This window comes from Eptesicus fuscus, chromosome 7 (assembly GCF_027574615.1).
Source record: "Eptesicus fuscus isolate TK198812 chromosome 7, DD_ASM_mEF_20220401, whole genome shotgun sequence".
Classification (NCBI taxonomy): domain Eukaryota; kingdom Metazoa; phylum Chordata; class Mammalia; order Chiroptera; family Vespertilionidae; genus Eptesicus; species Eptesicus fuscus.
Window position 1 is genome coordinate 49,102,584 of NC_072479.1, and position 19,680 is coordinate 49,122,263.

Consider the following 19,680-nt stretch of genomic DNA (forward strand, 5'->3'; position numbering starts at 1 on the left):
GAGAGGAAAAGAGTCAAGGATATATGCAAAGAAGTGATTATAATGATTGCCATGGAATTTTAATTGAGCAAGGAGGTTGGAGAGACATTGAAAGGGAGGACAATGAAAAATTAGTAGGATCAGTGTTCTGCAAGTCCCTGTGGGGTTTAAGCATTGTTGGAGTGAATTGAGGTACTGGAAGGAATGAGCATGAAGAAAGAAGTGGTCAGGCAGTGGGATGCATGAAATTTAGATTTTGGAGGGTTTGTAGGTAGGTAATAAGGTGAGTAACATGACTTGGGAATAAGGGGCTAGGATGCTAGGATGGGGTGTAAAACAATTATTAGAGGAGAGAAATTCAAGAAGAGGCCAGGGTTGGAAGTTCTATGTATGAAGTAAAATAGCTAAAAATTAAGATAGGAATTGTGTTTTATAAAGTCATCATGAAGCAGGAGCTAAAATTGTCAACCAATGAGTGGAAATGACTCAGGTATCTGTAGATGGCATCAATAATGAGGGTTTGGGGGTAATAACTGATAAGATTCTAGCTAGGAAACTTTATGGAGGAGAGAGGGAGAAAATCCTATATAATAAAGAGCTAATATGCTGATGGTCATGATGCCCTCACGCTGTAATGACTGATCAGCAGGAGGCTGCATGCATGTGTGTGGCAGGGCAGAGACGCCACATTGCTCCTGGAGGAGGCGGGACCATCCCATGGCGGGGAGGGCGGGGGTGAGAGCCCATAGCACCCCCCTCACCATCCTTTGCCACCCACCGCTCATACTCAGTGCACCCGCTGCCCACCTGCCAGGGGAAGGAGCACAGCATGTGCACTGCCAGGAGGCGGTGCTCAAAACTCTGCAGCAGGCGTGAGACTTCCACGCTCTCCTCCGGCGCCATGATGGGGTGGAGCTGCCACTGGGCAGAAGCAGGGAGGCACGACCAGCCCGACCAGCCTGAGGCAACTCGCGAGACCGAGGGCGGGGCTTGAAGCAGCCAGAGAAGGCCAGAGGGGTCAGGGGCGGGGCCAGGCACACTCGAGCTCTGGATGGAGAGGTTAGGGTGTCAAGGCAGGGCAGCAGGCGGGTGGGCAGGGCACTCGAGGGTGGGCCTCTAGTAATTTAATATAATGAAAATGGAATGTGAGGGGGAAGCTGCAATGAGAAGCCAGAGGGTCACCTACCTCCTCTCTAGGCCCAGTTGTATAAAGGTTATAAGAGAAAGGGTACAGTGGATGCAGGTGCTCAGGGAGGGGCCAGGATATCTCTTAGAGAAAGAAGGTGAAGATTATAGGAAGGAGAAACCAAGATGTGTCTTTTATGATTGAAGTGTATGCCCCACAGAAAACTTTTTAAAAAAAATATATATTTTATTGATTTTTTACAGAGAGGAAGGGAGAGGGATAGAGAGCTAGAAACATCGATGAGAGAGAAACATCGACCAGCTGCCTCCTGCACACCCCCCACCAGGGATGTGCCCGCAACCAATGTACATGCCCTTGACCGGAATCGAACCTGGGACCCTTCAGTCTGCAGGCCGATGCTCTATCCACTGAGCCAAACCGATTTCGGCAAAACTTTTTTTTTTTTAATCATGAGAAATAAAATATATAAGTACTACTAGAGGCCTGGTGCATGAAATTCGTGCACTTGTGGGGAGGGGTCCCTCAGCCTGGCCTGCGCCCTCTCGCCAGCCATGAGCCTGGCTCAGGGTTTCTGGCTGAGCGGTGGTCCCTCTGTGGGAGCGCACTGACCAACAGGGGGCAGCTCCTGCTTTGAGCGTCTGCCCTCTGGTGGTCAGTGCGCATCATAGAAACTTGTCGTTCTACCTTTTGGTTGATTTGCATATTAGCCTTTTATTATATAGGATATACAATGCTCTATGCAAACACAATGAAGTATAAGCCACTGCAAGACTTTATTGCCCTGACCTGCCCCACCATATTGTTGCCAGTTCCTGGGGGTGTTTTCCATTGGCTGGGTAAAGGGGGCCAGTGATGTGGTTCTACAGAAGATGGAGCGGTTGAAGGGCTGAGGGTGCTCTGGGCTGGTGATAAAATCATCTGGCTTTTATTTTTCTGGTAACATTGTTCTGTTCATAGCATGATGGGACCTTTTGATCCCAAGTTTTATTTGTATTGAAATCTCTTTACAATATCATCACTTGGCAGCTAATTATAGCTCTCCATAGTTTCTTCTGATGTTTAAGTTGTTTTTAATTAGTTGTCATTATAATATATTTTTGTTTTACTTTTTACACATGATGTGAATCACTATGTATGGTGCTGCCTAGGGAATAAAAGAGATTTTTTTTTCCAGGTGAGGGAACACAGAAAAATTTAGTAACTTGACTAACTTGCAGAATTAGTTCAAGGGAGCAACAGAACCTTAGAGAAGGTCTTATAGGCCAATGTTTTTTGCTGTGATGTTCTTTTCTCTGCCTTTTATGATTCGTATAGAACATTCATAAATTACAGTGATTGCAATAGGGAGAGGGACAAAGGCAGGGGACTACAATAATATTGGTCCTGAGGCTTTTTATTCACATAAGCATTTTTATTACCAGTACTCCAAAGTCTCTCCTGTGTCCCTCTCCCAAAGGCTTCCGACTTCTATCTTTATAGATTCATTCTACCTGTCCTTGACCTTTATATAAATTGAATCATATATGAACTTCTTTGGGCCTGGTTTCTTTTGTTTAACATTATGCTCGTGAGAGTCACCATTTTTGATATCATTTAATTAGAGGAGATAGTCTATTTTTATTGCTGCACTGTATTCCATATTGTAAATATACCATAATTCACTTATTTGTTCTATCTTGAAAGAATATTTAGATTGTTTCAGTTTTGATCTATTCTGTATCATACTGCTTTGAACATTTTTATACATTTTTTTTGTGTGTGCACATATTTATGCATATACACCAATAGTGGAATTGCTGTGGCATAGGGTATGTGTATGTTCAGTTTTTGTAAATACTGCCAAACACTTTCCCAAAGTGGTTATTCCAATTTTAACTCTCTCCTGTAATGCATGAGAGTTCTATGTGTACCTCGCCTTGCCAAGGCATGATATGGAATTTAATTCACAACCACCATGGTCTTAGGGTATTGACTATCTACCATGTACCGGAAATTATAGTAAGCTGTGTAGGTAACAAAAAAGAAAGTATATTATGCAGTTTCTGCCTTTGAGTTTCTCCTAATCTAATTGGAAAGCTAAAAGCCTCTGAAGAAACTACAGGACAACAAGACAATATATAATAGAATGCTAAATTACAGGATTAAGTTAATTGGTGGATTAATTTTGTGTGACTTAGTTTTGGTTTCTGTAATTGGTTTTCCTTTTTAAATGTATAAAGCAACAAGAAATGGTAGTAATGTTAATGGGGAAAAAGAGAGTTAGTAAATCCAAGCATTTGCCTAGATTTATTTTGGTATGACTCTTTTGTTTGTAAGATTTTGCATTGTAATCATGTGAAAATTTCTGAGAACGGACTCCTATGTCAGCATATAGATGTAAGAAGAACTTATATTAGCCAGGATGCTACCTCTTTCCTTAATTTCACAAGTTTGGCAAAGGCTCTATCCATCATTTCTGATATATGTCATCCAAGCCACCCTGTGGTGAGAGGAACTCAATCATCATTCGACTGCTCTAATTGCATCATTCTATTTCTATGTATTAAAATCCTTTGTGCCAGGCACTGTGCTCAATGCTGACATACAATACCTCGTTTAACCTTCTCAATAATTCTGGGATATAGGTACTAGTACTAGCTTCATTATGTAGACAAGGAAACTGGGGCAGGTGTGTCACTTGCTTGGGAGTGTCCAATGGTTCACTATGGAACTCTGCTGATTAGCATGGAAAGGGCACGTCAGGTTTCAGTAAGCCAGCTGAATGGCTGATTTCATATCCAATGGACGGTGAATGGCTGCTCTTTACTTTTCTGGAGCCATATTCACATATCTTCTCCACACTTCACTTACTTATGTGATCCTATGCAAGACATTTTAGTTCTCTATTCTTTACCTTCTTTCTTTAGCAAATGCAGGTTCTAATATGAGTCTTCTTAGCTGGATTTTCATGAGGTTGAATATGGGTAGTATAAGATAACAGCCATTGTTTATAAAAAAGTCACCGAATTGTTTTAGTGTGTTAAGGCGATTGCATGAATTGTTTGGGAATGTCTGGTAAGATTTGTTGAGATGAGAGTCGTAGGCCACGTTAGAAGAAGAGGGCATGCTTGGGTGAATGGTATTTTGAATTTGAGTTAAGTTGGAGGAAAAAAACACCCCTAGAATGAAATAGAATTGTTTCCTCTTATATTAAGATCCTCTTATGGCAAGGACATTTTTCAGTCTTAAATGAAATCCCCTGGAATGAGAAAAAAGGAAGCCTTGTATTTGAAACCAGGTTTTGTTCACGCAGCTGAATAAAAATCCAGCTTCTTCGGCACAGTGCCCTGGCATTGATACGAAGCAGGGTAGCGCTTGACTTCTACGGCCAGAAAAAAATCTTCAGAATATGAGACGCTGCCTATGATATGGAAGGCAAATCCCTCTTTTAGGTGAGATGTTCGGCAGGATTAGAAAATGTCACTTGCATCTTCTCTGGTGTGGTAGAGTTAGCTGTTGAGGAGAGAGAGTTTCCCCAGTGCCTCCCTCATTTTCTTTCAATTGCACCCTACAGGTGTTGCTGTCGCCGACTCATAACCGAGCTACCACCTGTACAGGAGTGGTAGTCAAGAGCACGTGGTAGTCAAGAGCACAGAGCCAGACTGCCTGGGTTTGAATTCTGGCTTCCAGCTATGCCAACATATTTAACTTCTGGTGGGCCTTCATTTCTTCATCTATAAAATGGGACTAATAGCAGCACATTCCTAATATAGTTGTGAGGATGAAATGCTTTTATGTCTGTAAAGCACTTAGAATAGTGTTTAGCATATAGCAGGTACTGTGTATGTGTTGGCCATTAATATATGAAGTTTTTGTTAAAGAGAAAAATACACGTACCTGTGGGATAAATATATTGTTTGCCTTTTGACATCTGGGTTCAATCTTCATGCAAGCACTGTCTCTTTTAAGGTGTAAAATGAGGAGATGAAATAAATGAACAAGCGAAGGATGTTTTTAAGATACTTTTTCTGAAAATATTTTAAAATATGCTATTTACATTTATTCAAAAATATGTGCATCTGTAATCTTAGCATTTCAGTTGAAATATCAGATTTCCCCTCATACCAATATCCTGAATGACAGGACTTGGCAATCATACTTTTAAGAAAAAATTTCACTCTCCTTTTACTTGTGCTGGATTACCCCTTAAATCCCTGCATTAAATGTATTCATTAAATTCATTTTAATCTTAGGGGAAAAGGGAGAGAGAGAGAGAGAGAAACATTGATGTGAGAGACATACATCGATCTGCTGCCTCCCGTCCATGCCCCAACAGGGGATTGAGCCTGCAATCTAGGTATGTACCCTGACCAGCAATTGAACCCACAACCTTCCAGTGCATGGGACCACACTCCAACCAACTTGAGTCACACCGGCCAGGGCCCTTTTAATTTTTTAATCTATATAGAACAGTGAGCCTAGGATATTTTCCCCTCCTGACTTACATAAATTACATCTGACCTTTGATTTCCTGTTGATTGTGATTGAGGGGGTTCTGTTCTAAGTTCTCTCCTTAAGTCAAGTGCTTAAACATAGACTCGGCTTTTCTTTGAAAACAATACAAACACCATGTAATATTGCAGAACAGTTTTATACTTTCTGATTTAAAAATTCATTTACATTTTCTTTGGTTGAATAGGAATAGCTTTTCATCAACATGTTCATTTGAAAGAAAAACAGTGTTTCAGCAGAACTACCATGTTCATTTTTCCTCTAGGTGCTTCATCGATTTGAATGTTCGCTCCCTCCCTCCATCTGAATGTACTGTTATATCTCTCTTGGACAACTGTTACAGCTTACTTGTGTTCTTCCCCCTGCCCCCATCCACCTTGGCACTCCCACAGTCAATTTACCTCACAACAGCTAGGATGATCTTTTAGAAATGTAAATTTAGTCATGTTCTCCCCCTTTTCAAAACTTGGCAGTATCTTCCTTTATAAAAATGTTTTTATTGATTTCAGAGAGAGGAAGGGAGAAGGAGAGAGAGATAGAAACATCAATGATGAGAGAGAATCATAGATTGGCTTCCTCCTGTATGTCCCCCAGTGGGGATCACGAGCCAGCAACCAGGGTGTGTGCCCTGATGGGGAATCGAACTAATTGAATCATGATCTCCTGGTTCCTAGGTCAACACTCAACCACTGAGCCACGCTGGCTGGGCTCCGATGTCCTCCATTTGCTTTCAGAATAAAATTTACCCTCTGTCCCTTGGACTTCAAGAGCCACCCTGTCTATTTCCTGCCATTCCCCTCCATGCTCCTTCCATTCCAGCTGTACTGCCTTCTCCCTCTCCCTTGAACATAACAAGTTCATTTCTACTGACAGGTCTTTGCCCTTGCTGTTCCATTAACCTGGGGCAATTTTCTCCAGAGAGTTTCAGGACTCACTTCCTCACTTCATTCAGATCTCTACTCAAATATCACTTTTTTTTTTTTTCTGGTTACAACCTCTCCACATCATTTGTTAACCGCTTTACTCTGTTTTATTTTTTATTATACCACTAATCATCACCTGGCATATCATATATTTACTTGTTTATTATTTGTTTTTCCCCACTATAATATAACCTCCGGAGAGTGTGGATTTTATTATGTCTACTGCTGTATTCCAGAATTTAGAAGAGAACCTGGTTTATAGAGCACATTCAATATTTGATGAAGGAATGAGTGGCTTGTTGAATGAATTCGTCTGGCAACCTAGGCAGAATTTATGGCTATCTTACGTGATTGACATTACCTATGCTTTGGATGCAGAGATTTGCTTCTTCTTGGTTAGGTGATGAGAAGATAGAAAAAGACTTTGCGAATTGCTTGAAACTGAGACCCCTTCACTTCCCAAAGCAGAGCTTTCACCAGGTGATGTTATTTTGGGAAATGATACTAGAATGAAGAAGTGGAGTACTTGGAAAGAGAAAGATGGAAGAAGTAATAGCTGTGGGCAACTATAACTTAATCCCGCTGGGCAAACTTTGAGACGTGGTATACAAACACCTGAGAATTGTGCACCTGAGACACAGAAGAGTGGAGATGTATGCATCAGATGCCACGTGGTCCAGGATTGTACTAGTTGTTAACTCCCATCTACTGCAGTTTTGTGTGTGCATTGGAATGGCTGAGCCGTTCTGCAGTGTTCATGTGGCTGCAGTGGGAGGACCTGCTGGAAGCTCTGGTGAGGAGCTGTTAGGTTACATCTGTACACTGCTAGTTGCTAAAGCACCAGCTGGAGGAAAAAGGGGTGCAGGAGGATGGGAGATGGGTCACAAGAGGTTTCTGATAACATAATCTTTACTGTTTTCCTCTTAACCATCTTAATCTGATTAAACTAGCTCTTCAGACTCTTTAAGGGCAGGATTGAGCATTTTTTGGTTAGTCCAATACCTTGCATGATCTATAGTAGATGTTGAATAGATACTTCTTGACTATTTGACTGCCTTATTAGCATTACCCCATAGTCACTTAATTTTGATAGTACCCTTAAGTACTTTAAAAGCAAAAAATATATAGGCTAGTATACATAATCTATCAAAATGTAAAAAAGAAAGCAAATCAGTCAACCAATGGATTAATCAAATGCATTCTTTTTTGGAGGTGGGAGGGAGCAGCATTATTGGTACATGTTTCATATTCAATACAATTCACCTATTTAAAGTGTGCAATTGAATGATTTTTTTTGTATATTTGAGGAGTTGTGCATCCATTACCACAGTCCATTTTAGAATGTTTTTCTTACTCCCCAAAAAATCCTGAACTCTTTAGCAGTCATCATCCTTCCCTCTCATCTACCTCAAGCCTAGGAAACCACTCACCTACATTTTGTCTTTATTGATGATTCTGGACATTTCAAATAAATGGAATCATATAACATATAGTCAAATGAACTCTTAAATGTTGCACATACTAGTACACATTCATTGATTCATTAAACATGCATTCCCACGATGAACCAGGCACTATGCTAGGCATACAGGAGCCACAATGTTGAAAACGGCAGACCTGGTCTTAAACTAATTCTAATAGAGAAGACAGAAACAATTAAACAACAACAAAAACCTAGATGAACACGTAAGATAATTACTGAGATAAATGCTGTAATAAAAACATAGTATACAAATAGAGAAAACTGATAGTGGGAAGGCACTTTGCTTGAATTGTGAGGTCATGAGAAAAATGTCTCTAAGCAGTTGACATTATGCTGAACTTGCAGGAACTGTCCACATGGAGATGGAAGAAGGGTGGTCTATGAAGAGGAGCAGCGTTTGTACAGGCTCTGATTCAGGGAAAAACTTAGATTATTTGAGGAACTGAAGGTAGACTATTTTGGCTAACAAAGCACAGCATAAATGTATTATGTGCATATAATGCCTAGTTGAATTACCTAAAAATGAGCAAATTTATTGGCCTAGAGTCTTAGTTACAAAGTTGTGGGCCATCAGTTTGCAGAGAGTAGGATTCAGTTGTGAGAAGTTTTCCACGTTAGACTAAGAAGTCTAGACTTCATTCTGTAGGTAGTAGAGAGAAATGCAGGCTTTCATAGGAGGGGAGTGATGTGAGGGAAGTGGTGTTTTAGGAACATGAATTTTTCATCTGCCTTCAGCGTGGATTTGAGGTGAACAGAATAGAATCACTCAAGGCAAATAAACATTCTGTTAACACATACACTTTAGCCTCCATATTGGAGAGTTATTTTTAAGATCTATTTCCGTATCTGTACCTAGCAGTGACCATTTGTGGAGTGTCCTCAGTTTACAAATGGGGGAACAGGTTTAGCATCACTGGAAAGGAAAATCCTGATCTATGAGATTTTCATGTGTCTGAGCAAATGGGTATCTACTCTCTGTGCTGTTATGTCCAATGATAGGAATTTTTGAATGGCAACATGAGATGTGTAGCTTCTGACATCCAGGTACCTTGCACTCTTTTACGTTATATGTTTGTCTTCAGGTTAATCCATCATGTAGGTACATTCTCAGTGGCCAATATATGAGACAGAAAGACATTCTAATGAAATAGGTTCAAAGTAAAGTCCTGAATTGTATTTTTGGGGGCAGATAAGAATAACACAAACATAAAAATTAGAAAATTATGGAAAAGCATATATAATTAAAAGCATTACAGTACCTTGTGAACTTTAAGTGTTTTATTCCTAAGAATGGAGACAATGATACAAATTGGAATAAGTCATATGAATGTGTGGGATGTTGAAAAGGAAATTACTAAGAGAACCTTGATTTGTAGTAGAAATCTGAAGTTTAAGGTTGGAAGAAAACTTTACAGATATGGTAACAACACAAGTTGGAGGAATGGAAATGATTGTGGACTATTTGGTGAGCATAGAGGCCCCAGGGAAAGAGCACAGATTCTAGTTAAAACCTTAAAGCTGCCACATTCCAGCTGTGAGATCTGGAACATGAAATACATACAACCTTGTCAGCCTCCTCATCTGCATAATGGGGATACTAATGCTTGTCTTCAGAGTCTTCCCTGAAGGTTTGACATAGTATAGGCTTGGGCATGGCCCTCAAGGTGTAGGAGTTATTGTGGAACAATAGAGATTCATTATTAATTCAGTCTATTCTTTCAATGAATGTATGACTGTGCTAGACACTATTCTTGGTTCAGAGGATGCAATAATTTGTAAAATAGTCTCATGGAGTTTATATTCTTGTGGATGGTTGTATGGTGGAAGAAAGGAAAGAGCAGTGCAGCTGAAGCAGGAAAGGAAGGGTGAAGGAGTTGGTGAGGAGTGATGGATGAGATCAGAGAGGAAGCAGTGGCCAGATCATGTAGGGCCTGAAGGCACTGTAGGGGGCTGTGGTGAAGATATTGAATTCGACTGAGTGAAATGGGAAACGATTTAAATACTTGGAGGGAACAGTGCCATAGTTTGACTTCTATAAAAGGCTCACTCTGGCTGCTGTGTGGGAACAAACCAGAGGGGGACAAGGGCAAAAGTGTGGAGGATCTTGCAAGAAATCCAAGTGAGAGGCAAAGGGGCTTTTGGGTCAGGTAGTGGTGCAGCTCTGAGATCCAGTTGGATGGATATGTTGCCAAGAAGGAGTTCACATAATTTACTGATGGAGAGGATGTGAAGTGTGAAAGAAAGGGTGTAATCAAACAAGATTCCTTCTGAATGTAGTTTCCATTTACAGAAATTAGGAGATGGAGGTAACAGCAGCTATGGGAGGAATAATCGAGTTCTGCAGGACATATTAACTTTCAGATTTTTTAGGCTTCCAAATGGAACCAACTAACAGAAGTTGGATGTGTGCCTAGCTTTATGGAGAGAAATCTGCACTTAGATAATTTAAAAAAATCAGTTAGAATAAGTTCAAGAGAGACTACAACAGGAAATTTAGATAGTAAGTGCAAACAGTTTTTTCAAGAAGTTTTGCTGTGAAGGAGAGCAAAGAAATGAATTAAGCAAGATCAAGAAAGCTTAAAAAAAACACAAATAGGGGAGATATAATTTGTAGAATAGAAATGGAGAGGCAGACTAGTTAGGTAAGGGAAATAGTGAACTTTTTAAACTCCTCATACACTAACTATAAACAGGGTCAAAAATACTATAACTTAGAAGACAATACATGAAAAAAGACAATAGAACATGATGCTTCATGCTGTATTGTGGAACCAGACTGTCTAGGTTCAATTATTGGCTCTACCACTTACAGCTGTTGCCTAGGAAAAGTTGCTTAGTCTCTGACCTCAATTTCCTCATCTATAAAATGTGGTCAGCAATAATATACACTGTCTGGGATTCTTGGAAGGATTAACTGAGCTAACATACTACACAGTACATTGTAAATCTACCTGAGGGTGAGCTGTTTACAATGCAGAGACTTCATATTTATGGGTGGGGGTGTCATAGATAATAATACTTACAAATCAATTCAGTAAATTTCACTATAGGCACACATATAGGTTTTTATGTCACTACTCTATTCAAACATCTATAAAGGCCTCATGCTGCCTTTTCAGTCTAAAGTCATTCATTAGCTTTTAAAGCCATTTATTATCAACCACTATTCAAATATTTGTCACAACTTCTAACATGAACTCTAAGTTCAATTATATCAATTTCCCCCTCCATTGGCTCTTTTCCATTAGCATAATAAAAACTATATCTCCCCTATTTGTGTTTTTTTTAAGCTTTCTTGATCTTGCTTAATTCATTTCTTTGCTCTCCTTCACAGCAAAACTTCTTGAAAAAACTGTTTGTACTTACTATCTAAATTTCCTGTTGTAGTCTCTCTTGAACTTACTCTAACTGATTTTTTTAAATTATCTAAGTGCAGATTTCTCTCCATAAAGCTAGGCACACATCCAACTTCTGTTAGTTGGTTCCATTTGGAAGCCTAAATTTCCCTTACCTAACTAGTCTGCCTCTCCATTTCTATTCTACAAATTATATTTTCTTTGTTATCACTCAAATATGTTATAACGTATCATTGTGCACAATTTATATATTGTACACACAAATTCTGTTGATATTCCTATACACCCCTTGATGTGTTGGTTAGGCGAAGATTGAAGCGAATTATAATGCTTTCTTAATAACAGTCACTTCATAATTGCATAGTACTTTATTGTTAACTAAGAACTACCACATAAACACTTTTATTTACTTCACATAACAATCCTGTGTGTTAGAATAGATATAAATATCTATTTATCCTTTAAACAAATGAAGAATCATGGACTGATGGGAAACTGGCACAGTGCTTAACTCAGATTAGATATTTAATAAATAGTTGAATAAAAGAATGAATGAACAAATGGTTCACAGTCACAGTCATAAAGTTCTGAGAACAGAGCAATAATAGAAAGCCGAGACTCCTGATTGCCAATCCAGGGCTTTTCTCATTACACTGCAGTTGTCTTGAAATGGTTTAATCCTTGTTTTTAAATAAAATACTTTGGCTTCCAAGTACTAGCAGTTAAAATATAATCAAAGTGGTGAGATGGAATTCTCAACTTGCTGTATCTCAATTTAGACCTGTTTTTTTATTGGAGAGTTGTAGTGACACCACAGGTAGCAGCCATTTTGTGGGGTCAATATTCAATTAATCTTTCAGCAGATTGTTAATAGAGACTGAATGGTAGGGAGTGCTGTTTGGGAGGTGAAATGAAGAAAAGACGATTCTCAATTACTGAAATCATAAAAATATTGAGGGTGATTATTTACACATTTCGGGTATGTTAGTAGTTCGGACTTGGGCATACTCCAGCCTGGATAATTACTATTTTTCCTTTGTGTAGCCTTCTCTCTATTTATTTTAATTGGCTATGAGGACAATATGCTTTCTGGCAATCTATTTTGGAGCACTTCTATACATTTGCTTCAAATGATTAGATCTGCCAGATGCCACTCTTGAACTATGTCTGTTCTGGGGGCGGGTAAAGAAGTGTAGCTTCTCGCATCTCTCTTCTAACACAAGCTGTGAGTTGGCTCTGGTTCTACTCTCTGAGAAGGTGGTGTGTAACACTGCTTCTGGATGAGGAAGGCATGTCAGTGGTGGTGCTGAGCTTGGTGCTGAGTTAGAGAGTGGGGAGCACATATTTTTATACTCTTGATTAGCCAGGAGTGATTTCCATAGCCAAGCAACTGTTGGAATGTTATGGGCATTTTCAAAGCCAATGTTATGTACAATGGTTAAAGTTTTGCTCTGTGGGGGCAAGTTAATGGGAGCACCTGTGCTTTTCCATATGTTTTAGGCATGAGCCTTTTTTGGGGGAAGAAGGAATAACAGTTCATTTTTGTATGGGTACATGTTTTTAGTGTCTTTGTCCTCTACAGTTTGCCAGGCATTTTCCCACATCTCGATGAGAGGGTACATACAATCTGATTTTCAAATGAATTCTATGCTGTTGCACAAAACTAATGAACACAGACATGAGGACCTTCTTACAACTAACTCATCTTCGTGGGGAGCATCAAGATGGGGTGTTACTTAAAATTTGTCATATTAAAGAGCACGCCAATATAGAACGCTATTAACAAACAGCCACCTTAAATTTTTTTTTTTTCTGGTTAAATACATCTGTGTCATGTGCTATGTACGAATCATTTTGAGCAGCTGAAAACATCTTCATTTTTGAGGAAAAAAATCTGGTCCTGTCCAGACATCTCTGCACCTACCTGATGCCAAGGTGAGATCGTTTCCTTTGAAACAAGGATGAAAGCTGCATTCCCAAGTGTCAAAGTAGAACGTCTACATCAACTAAGAAGGTAGCCTCCCACTTCCTGCGGCACTTGGCAAAGAGCCGGGCTTGCATAGACCTCTCCTGCTGACGCATGTTTGCAGCAGTATTTTGAGAAACATTTCAGCTCAAGAGACATACTAACTCTTCAGTACATACTGAGTAGTCTCCAAACACTGTTGCTGGGGCCAAATTACATCACCAGAATACAGTATATTTTGGCTAAAACCTTAGTTTTCTGGTAGAATGTATTTTGACAAATAGAATTAAATGTTATGTCCTTGGCTTTGGTCAGAGGCCAAGTTAAACTGTTATTTAAAGAATGTTTCTTAAGCAAAATTGCAGTGTACATAGCAGATGTTTTCAATAAACATTGTTGAATTAATGAATGAACTAAAGACATTATGTACCCTCTGTGAAAACTCCTCCCAGGGTTTATTACCAGGAGAGTTTGTTTTTCCATATGGATTCACATCTTTTGATTTCATTACTCCCTAAATGTTTTCTGATCCATTTTAATTTTTAACTTAGTTGTTTTATGTATTTTAATATTATAAAAAATTCTCTAGACTCTAAATTGTAGAGCATTTTAGAATTCATTTAGTCTATTTCACTATCTGCTGCCTGAAATGCTTCAAATCCTATTGGGGAATGAGGAGGGCATAGATAGTAATGAAAAAGAAACCACCAACAAAATAATTTCCCCCAAACAGCTCCTTCAGGAGAAAGAGAGCCTTCCTATGAGACCTGTTGAAGGAGGATGCTTAGTTCAGTCTGGGGCACAGGATTGGTCCCTGGTGGCACCCACATATAAGCCCCCCAAAGTTTGGGCACTACCAGGGCAACCCTACAACCTGGCCCTAACCCAGTGTATCCATCAGAAGCACCAGTTCATCACTATGGAATAATACTAATTGAAAGACAGGTTTCCTTGCTGTGATGATTTATAATCTTTGACTTATTTTATGTGATTTAAGCCTTAGGGAAGTTTATTGATTTTATTATTTTTATTTTTTTAAAAATTTATCTTTATTGTTGAAAGTTTTACAGATGATTTTAATTTGCCTCTTCAAACATTTGTTGAGAGTCTCTATTTAAGTTGGGCAATTTTCAAGAGCAGATTTTCCTCCTGAGCTTTCTGAGCGCACTCTGTTGTGGGGCAACACTTGTGTGTTTATTCACTTCGTTCCGCCAAAGAGACCCTTCAGAAGATGTTACATTATTTTATTTACATATTTTGGTCATTTACTTTACGGGGAGGAGCAGCCAGAATAATTTAAGTGCGTTGAGATTAGCATATGTTGGGTTTAGATATTATTGTAATCTCAGAAGTACAACTTTCAACAGGTCACCCGCTATTTAGGAAGCTACAGACTTTCTCGGACTCTGCAGGTTAGTGGCTTGCAGGGGATAATATTTCTTGTCAGTTTCTAACCTAGGCAATCTGCATTTTGAACAAGGCAAAACACAAATTGTGCATGATACTCAGGCTGTGCAATAATGGGGCCAGGCCCAGAGAGAAGTACATTTGCACATTTGCTCAGTGATGACATGACCAGAACCATTTATTCCTTTGTCCTGGACCTTGATGAATGACTGGCTTGAAATGCAGGCAGCCATCTGTAGATACAGCACACACGTTAACAGGAACCAGTGGTACATTTGCTCACCCCTTATTGCTTTTTTTAATTCAGCTGCATGAAAAGAGGACACTGCAAGGAAGCACATTATGATTTACGAGTTGTGGAGCTCGCTGAACTAAGATTCTTAAAACCGTACTGCAATTTATTTCCTTTGAATTTTGAAAAGAAAAAATTGTATTTTCTGTCCTCATTTATGAAATTGGATGCTTAAAAATGATAGCAAAATTATGATTTTAATGACTTAGTTTATATTTGGTAGAGGAAATTCAGCTACATAAGATGAGTTTCTGAAAGGAAATAATTTGTATGTTTGAAATAATTCCCCATGATGGAGGTCTTCTGGAGTTCATTTTCTTGACCAAGACAATCACTTTGTAGCAGATGATGGCTTTATAGTGCTGAAGAATGTCAGCCTCTGACCTTGAAGATTTTTTCTTCTCCCTGGTTATGCTTCTGTTAAGACCAGTTTATATAATGTCATATTGTTATGTAATTATTCAAAATTTGAATAATTGTAGTTTTCAAACATAAAAGAAAGTTGGTATGCTTTTGACTCATACATTTATAAATATACTAGAGGCCCAGTGCATGATTGAATCATGCACGTGTAGGGTCCCCTACACGCTTTCGCTTTTCGTGGTGGAGCTGGGTGCCTGTCCGCTGGTGCACCAGGCCTTTCAGAAGCCTCCGGCTCGGCCTGGTGCTGGAGCAGACAGGCACCCAGCTCCCACGCTTTTGATGGTCCGTGGCCGCTGAGCGGGGCTACCCTGCTGTTGAGAGGCACAGGGGGCAGGACTCCCACCCCCTGCACCTCTCAACAGCCGCCGAGGGGGGCTGCCGCGGACACCTGGCTACCCTGCCATTGAGAGGCGCAACTGGGTGTCCTTGGCAGGCCCCCTCAGCGGCCGCGGATCTGGCCGTTGAGAGGCACAGGGGGCGGGAGTCCCGCCCCCTGCGCCTCTCAACAGCAGGGTAGCCCCCCTCAGTGGCAGCGGATCCGTGCCTCTCAATGGCTGGATAGGCCACCCCGAGTCCCGCCCCCCAGCCTCCTGCCGCCCAATCGTGGGCGTAGCGGAGTGATGGTAATTTACATGTTACTCTATTATTAGATAGGATTTCTTGGCCTTTAAAAAGTATTTAAAATCTCTCTCTTACATACCCTGCTCCTATTAGTCTGAGAGAAACAACTGTGAGGAGGAGAAAGGTGAAAATTACCAATGCATTTGTAGTGCGCTGTGTCACCAGAGCTCTGTTTTTGTAAGGACTATATTTGACTTCTACTTGAATGAATACCATGTACTGACTATCCAATTACATTTGTGATCACATCACTATTGACCAACTAACCACACATGCACAAACATGTTTGAGTGCGCACGTGCGAGCACACACACACATACACACATTCTTCCACACTATATAATAATACCTTTTATTTGATGCAATTACCCCTGTTAAGAAGATAGGGTGAGTTTTACCACTGAAGAGATTAAGTGATTTTTTTTCTACGTCTCATGACCAGTAAGTGATGGGCCTTTTTGTAGACCTTTGATCATTTGACTTGGGTCCTGTCACTCCTTCACTTAGGAAATACACTGAACATGATACAAAAGATGGTGTGTCACTGAGCCATTTTGTGTGTATTATTTAGTGGTAATCAGGGAAAGCCATTAGCTTATTATTGTTATTAATACCAATATTATTTTTTCTCCTGAAGGGCTCCGGTTTAGAAGACTGCTGCCTCACACTTTGTCCTTCTGGTTCCCAGGAGCTAAAGTGTACACAGGGCAAAATAAACTTCTAATGAAGATTATTTGCAAAATATTCTTATCTTCTTTATTCGCTCACATTTAGGCCATATTATACATGTCAAAATAAGCCCAATATTCTCCCCCCCCCCCAATCCTGGGCACAGATCTCTAGCTCTCAATGAAGGAACTAGTCTGTTAGACTGGGTTTCTCTCGTGTCAGACAGCATTTCAGTCAACAGGCATGAAAGGTGGCTTCTGGAGACTAAATTGCATGAGCAACCAAACTTCACATTCAAAGCAACTTTCACCCTCTCCCTCTCTCTCAATTAAATTCTATGGCAGTGTTCCTTTCACTTTCCCCAAGTTAAGTCAAGGAGAGTCTGGCTTTAAAATACAAAATAGAATATTCGTTTCCACTCCAATGCATACGGACTGAAGCTTTATGTTCTAACTTGCTAAACACTATCGCAGTTCTAATGAGACTTGGTAGATTTTGCATTCATTCTGTTAGAAAACAAGCATCATGACTTAATGAGGACAAGTTAGGTAACCACTGAAACATTTCCAATGGTCAGTTCTATACCCTTTGTTAAACTATACATGAAGTTATGTATATGTGTAAATTTATGCACACCGATTAATCTGCTATGATAATTTATTTAAAACCTAAATAATATTCCATGTATAAAATACACAACCGAAGGTACAGAAACTGATACAGTGGAGAGTTCAATGTCAAGTTCTGAAGATACCACCCTAAAGGAACAAGCGATTTTGGAAAAGAGGGGGATGGAGGAGCAGCCTCTGGGAGTGACAGTTCTGACAAGGAGTCTCGGGGTCCCACAGATGGTGGCAATGCAGTAAAGATCAAACACATTCTGTGTGAAAAACACGGAAAAATCATGGAAGCCTTGGAAAAGTTAAAGTCTGAAATGAGATTCAATGAAGCGGCTGCACAATCTAGTGAAGATAAAGCCGGGCTAGGGGCGACTTGGGTTGGATGCCAGAGGGCCCATCCGGGGGCCATTTGAAGCAGCAGCACTTGCCTTGCCTGTAAGTGGGTTGGACAAGCCTTTGTTTGCAGACACTCTGGTTAAGAAAAAAAAATGTGCATATATTATTATGGTTGAAGGGAGAAAATAAAATGGTATGGAAGACTGAAAAAACAAAAAACAAAAAACAACTGAAAATGCTTTTAGAATATTAAAGTCCCCCGAAGAGTCCTCATGGCTACTTCCTCTTTTGTGGCCTCAAATCTGAATGGGTCTCTAAAAAAACCACAGGAAGGCTTTAAAAATACATGATGGAAAAAGGCAACTACCTCGGCTTTTAAAGCTTTCTTTTCTCATGCTTGCTAATGCCTTCCTTTAGCTGCCGCTAAATAATTGAAGCCCATCTTTTTACACCTTGTTGAGCATGGCGGTGGAAAGAGCCACCTGAGTCAGAAGACCTGGGTTGTGCAGTTCTTACAGCCTGCTAGTCTGTTTCCCACACAAGGGTGTCCGCTCTATGAGGGCAGGGACTGGGTGCTCTTTTCATTATTGGACCTTCAGCATCTATCATGGTCGAAACGGACTTGATCCACGCACATTTAAGTGCCTTCTTTGGGCCAGGCACTGTTCTAGATGCTGGCGATAGCACAGTGAAAGAAACGAATACAATCCTTGCTTTGATGGTGTTTACACTCTAGTGGGAAGATCTATGTGATTAAGCGCTTTGATGGATAATACAGCAGAGTGTGTGAAGCACAGTGCTACTAAGAGTGGTACGGAAGCCCTTTCTGCTAAATGGGCACGTGAGCATAGCCAGGGATGAGCCTTGTGAATATATGGGGATAGAGAGCTCAGGCAGAGTAAGAAGCAAGAGACCCTGGGATGCTTGGTGTGCTCACAGAACAGTAATGATAATAAACACGCACACACAGAATGAGTACGCCTGAGATCATAGAGGTGTTTGTATTAGGACTTGGGGCTATTAGCTTTATCCGTTTGGCTTTTAAGCTTGTTTTCGGCCTCTGAACAGGATAGTGCACTGACTTTGCTGGTTGTTAAAATGCAGGGGCCTCAGACTGGTTTCTAGAGAGCTGATTGATAATCCTGGGACCTAGGACCTAGAATTTCACCCTCCCCAGTTTTTATTACTCAGTGATAATATCGGGAAGTTTCCCAGCGGGAGTCAGTGGATATCTGACTGGAAGCTTTTGTTTGCTTTCTGCCCTGAGGGTGTCATTTTGGGTCACATAGGGTATAAATGGCAGAGCGGATTTATGACAGATGTAGCTTATTGTGAAGGAAAATGAGGGGTTCAGTAGAAAATGCACCATATTATAACATTGTATCTTTTTAGCTTCCCAATAGTCTATTGCATGGCCTAGCCTTTGTAAACTGTAGTATAGTTTATCTCCTACTCCACCCAAATTACTACATTCCAGCTGTTGACCTTGTGCTTTCTGAAATAAGCCTTTCTTCTTCCTCCTCCTTCTTTTTTAAGAATTGAATTTGAAGAGTGTTGATCCACAGGATAAAGAACTTTTAAATATATGAAAAGTACCCGGAAGAGAAGCAAAAACAATACACTCCTTTTTCTCACCCAGTTGCTGCTGGGAATAGTCATTCTGGAAAGCAGTCTGTTAGCACTTAGTGAGGTTATATTTGCATACTTTCCAGGAAGACTCACCCAGGCCTAGGTACACCCTAGAGAAAATTCTAACTAGGTAAAGGAAGACATTTGAGGATTATCTTTCTCTCTCATCTGTCTGTTGTGGTGGTGCTGGGAGTGGTACTTGAAAGTTAGAGGCAACAAAGATGACTATAGGGAACTGAGGAAGTAAAATGTGCAATATGTATGCTCAACAAGGGCACTCCAAGGCAACAAGCTAGATATAAATGGAGCGACATGAATAGATATTAAGAACCTGAATA

General features: G+C 40.1%; 1 pseudogene; it reads left to right on the forward strand.

Annotated features, from left to right (window-relative positions):
- The first annotated feature begins 9,440 nt into the window (after positions 1–9,440).
- On the forward strand, positions 9,441–17,902 carry LOC129149705 (peptidyl-prolyl cis-trans isomerase NIMA-interacting 4-like; annotated as a pseudogene).
- The last annotated feature ends 1,778 nt before the right edge of the window (positions 17,903–19,680 follow it).